Consider the following 4,213-nt stretch of genomic DNA (forward strand, 5'->3'; position numbering starts at 1 on the left):
AACAGTACCAAATATATATTTAATTTGTTTTCATAGCTTTTAAATTTTCATTTGCTTCTTAGTTGCTTTAGTCATGATTGTGGTTATTGTTTTTTGGATTGCTTTGCATAGTGCTATTCTATTCATTTTGTGTGTGCTTATATGCTATTCTTAAATATGTATGCTTTGTTTGCCTTGCACGTATATCATATTCATTCTATGTCTGTATGTATGTATGTATGTCTGTTCTATGTTTGTGTTTTGTTTTATATATTCGGTGAAAAGCTCACAAGAGCTTATCATAGGCGGATTTGGTGGTGGGCTCGGGGGGCCCTGGCCCCCCCTTGCGTGGGAAAAATTTGGTTGATTATATAGGGAATCACTGAAGCATGACTGGAGCGGCCCCCCCCCCCCTTTAGGTCAGTCAGCGGGCCCCCCCTTATGAAAAGTTCTGGATCCGCCACTGCTTATGTTTTTGTATGTTGTAAACCATGCCGAATGAAATTAAAGTTTTCTTATCTTATCTTATATAAAAATTAAAAGGCTGGGGCGATCTGTGACGAATGAGCGTTTGGGTACCCTGAAGTTACAGCTAAAACTCCACCTATAATCACAGGAATCAGAAATTCTATCAATTTGGGGGTCTGTAAAAGTAGAATTACACTATCACAGGAGAGCTTCTCTCGTACATACCATTTACATTGATGACAAACGTAACTGCCAAAGTTCTCTTTGCACTGTAGATTAGTTTCATAAAATTTACAACAGTTTTCGAATGCGGAACCAACAGAGCCACTTTTAGATAATATGAGATACTTTCTTGAACCAACTGTTGAACAAGAAACACATAGAGATGTGTTTGGCACAACTGAGTGAGAAATGTATAAACTTGAGATAGACTCAGCTGATTTGGATGCCACGTCCATTGATAGTCCATTTTCTCTGTTCGGTTTTATCTAGTGTTAACATGAATAGGAGATAAATCTTGAAACTTTCCGAAAAATTAAAACTAGCTCATTTGCATATTTTGTCACGCCCCGACTTAACAATTATTCAATGCAATTGAATCCAGACTCTACATATAGGATATGGAGCGTCTGGATGATCGAGACTACTGCTGTGCAAATTTCTTGGATTTTAACCTGTTTGGAATACCTTTTGACATTTATAATAAAATGTTTTACCGACTTTCTATGCAAGAGGAAGCAAGAGAGAAAAAAATATGATGTCATTTATCAAAAGCCTGTGTCAAAAACAGGGTCGGTTGATAATTTTTTTTTTTTTTTTTTTTGAAAGATCCAATATAAAAGTTAAGGTCGGGGCTAAAAAACAGGGTCGGTCGGGTTACCTGAAACACAGATCTTTTTTTTCTCGGCCCAAGGAGAGTTGTTCAAATAATGCTAATACACACAAACCCCATCCAATTACGGTTATTTTTGGAAAACAAATAGTGTGATTTGTCAAATTCAGCTGATTTTTTAATCTTCTGGAAAAAAGTGTACATTTTATGAGGGGGGATAATCCCGAGCTTAAAAACACCCGATCCTGGAGTCCCGATAAAGGTCCTACCCCCCCTCCTTTAGTCATGTCTAAGAATTACTGTTTAATCTTCATTTGTCAAGAATACTTCAATAAGATACCCCCATTTCTACCGTCAAACATGTATATGGACAGATCATATGTTATCCTATGTCATTTGAAATTGTGACGCCAAAATGCATTCCCCCCCCCTTCCTCATAACGACCATCTTGACCATCTTTTCTTGACCATCTTAAATGAAAAAGTTGAGATGTAAAACTATGCTTGAAACACGCGTGTCACTCAAACGACTTTAAAGTAGTCTCCCTGATCAATTACTTACACCAAAGTCAAAGGATAATTCAAGTTTTAAATCAGAGATTTTTCTTGCCCTTTAACATTTATTGTCACAACAACAGCTTTCTTTTCTAAACTATCTTTACATGGAGAGGAGACGTCAAAAGAGTTCTTCAAACACGTGAGTCGAAAAGTGGTAAATAACTCCTGTATGTGACATTTAGTGGAAGCCATTCAACATATCATTTTGTCAAACAATTCAATCAACACCTTTATTAATTAGTCCTTTGTTGTCAATAGCTGTGAATTGCAATCAGCTGATAATTGATTTTCTGTCAAAATCTTATGAGGTCATTCAAGGTGAATTCCGAGTATTGTCTGATAAGTTAAAGTCCGAGAAACTCGAAAAAAAAGTAAATAAACAAGAAGGAGGAAAACAAATCTTTCTATATATTTCTTTCGCCAAATTCTTTAGCAAATGACGAATTTTTATCGCCACAAGTATTATTTTTTCGCGAATTGGGAAAATGGCGACCGCCAGCAAAAACCTTGTGTGAGGACACCCTATCAAGCTTGCGCTCGTGTTGTGTTAAAACATTTTTAGTATGCTGAAAAATACCAACAATAGAAAAATAAACAAATAATCGATATTGTAAAATATCATTGATTGAAGAGCCAATGATTTACATACATGTATATACATAAATATATCAACCATAAAATACAACTAATTTAATTTACAACACAACTGTTGGAAAAAACCTTTATGTCTATCATGTATATAACTTATCTCATTCTAGTCCATTCAACTGACAGAATCAGTGTAAATTTCATGAATTCTTTAATGTCATGTACATGTATAATCATGGACTATTCTTTTATATAGCAATATCTGTTAGCCATTTAGAGGTCTTTTGCATTTAAAGTTCAGTTTAAGTGGGCTTATTTTGTGAAAACGAAGTCAATTTCCAGATCATAGTCTACATTTTCTTTATATTTTGCTGTGTCAAAATAACCTCAATATCAAGGACAATATATAGACCCAAAAAATTTGATCTCCTCCACTAATCGAAGTAGAATATTTAATGAAGGTGTTTCCACAACTTAGAATATGTTTATATATGTATAGAAATGATGTTGAGCCTGTTTTATAAATTGAAAAGGTTACATTTTCCTCCTTATTTCAAAATCTAAGCTTGAACCTCTGTGGTCTTACAAAGTTGCTCCCTGCTGGGAATCTGGTTGTAACATGTACAACAATCAAAGATCAACCCACACTAAACTGAATGTAATTGAAAGACATCTAGAGGTTGATATCAGAGGCGAATTTAGGGGGGGGCTGCTTTTTGGGAAAAAATTTGGTTGCTTATATAGGGAATCACTGAATCATGACTTGAGCAAGCCCCCTCTTAGGTCAGTCAGTGGGCCCCCACTTAAGAAAATTTCTGGATCCGCCACTGGATATACAGTATCTAACAGAAGATGAAATAGGGAACAATATGGTGAATTTTAGAGATTTATATTATTTCATGTACAAGTGTACATGCATTTGAAATATATCAGATATATTGTTCTATATTTTTTAGTTCTAAGTTCCAAGGTGTCCTAGCTTCCATTTTAGAAATCGGATTTAAATGCTAGTCTATCAGAGGGATTTTTCCTTTTAATTGGTTGTATATATGGAATCTTATTTCACCATGAAGTCAGATTTGAAAATGACTTTGGGAATGAAGATGTTGTAAAGACTGAATGTCAGTTTTAGTCTTATATACAAACATGTATGTACTTTATAATTTTAGTCTTGCATGTATATAATTACGTGTACAATACATATATCACTGATTCAGTGGCAATGGTAAATAGACACTGACAAGTCTTAGATCTATAATATTTTATAGTTGTGAATGTTTTGTCCATTGACTAAAACTAGGTGGAGGTTTGTGTGTTCTTATTTCCAACAGAGGTACACTCAACATATATGATTATCAATATGTGCATTAAGCAAATTGACAGTTTCTAGCTATATATATATATAGATACGGAATGATTATACAACAAGAAAGTCTTAACCTGTGTATATATACTTAAAATATGTTAAAAAAAATCATGTCTTTTTCAGGACTTCCAAATCCAACCATGTAGTATGGAATGTTGTTGAGATATGGTTTTGGTCAATGGATGTTAATGAAGGACCTGTAGTACAAAGTATATCTGTCACCGAGGGCCAGTATGGCATGCTTTTTGCTAGGGGGGGACTAACTATGCATGCTCGACCCAAGGGACAGGGGGTCAGTCCATAAATAGACTTACGACAGACAAGTGGCAAAGTTAATACTCTAAAACGTTTAACAATTTAATAAATAACAAAATATGCCAAAGATAATTCCAAATAATTAAAACAAATGCACTAAAGAATTT

General features: G+C 34.5%; 1 long non-coding RNA gene across 1 annotated transcript in view; it reads left to right on the top strand.

The window, feature by feature from the left end:
* LOC134709273 (uncharacterized) overlaps positions 1-3,986 on the top strand; it is a 22,934-nt gene extending 18,948 nt beyond the window's left edge. The window contains exon 3 of the long non-coding RNA XR_010105941.1: positions 3,915-3,986. This is a non-coding gene — a long non-coding RNA (uncharacterized LOC134709273). The remainder of the gene's footprint in view (positions 1-3,914) is intronic.
* Positions 3,987-4,213: the final 227 nt, after the last annotated feature.

This window comes from Mytilus trossulus, chromosome 3 (genome assembly GCF_036588685.1).
Source record: "Mytilus trossulus isolate FHL-02 chromosome 3, PNRI_Mtr1.1.1.hap1, whole genome shotgun sequence".
Taxonomy (NCBI): Eukaryota; Metazoa; Mollusca; class Bivalvia; order Mytilida; family Mytilidae; genus Mytilus; species Mytilus trossulus.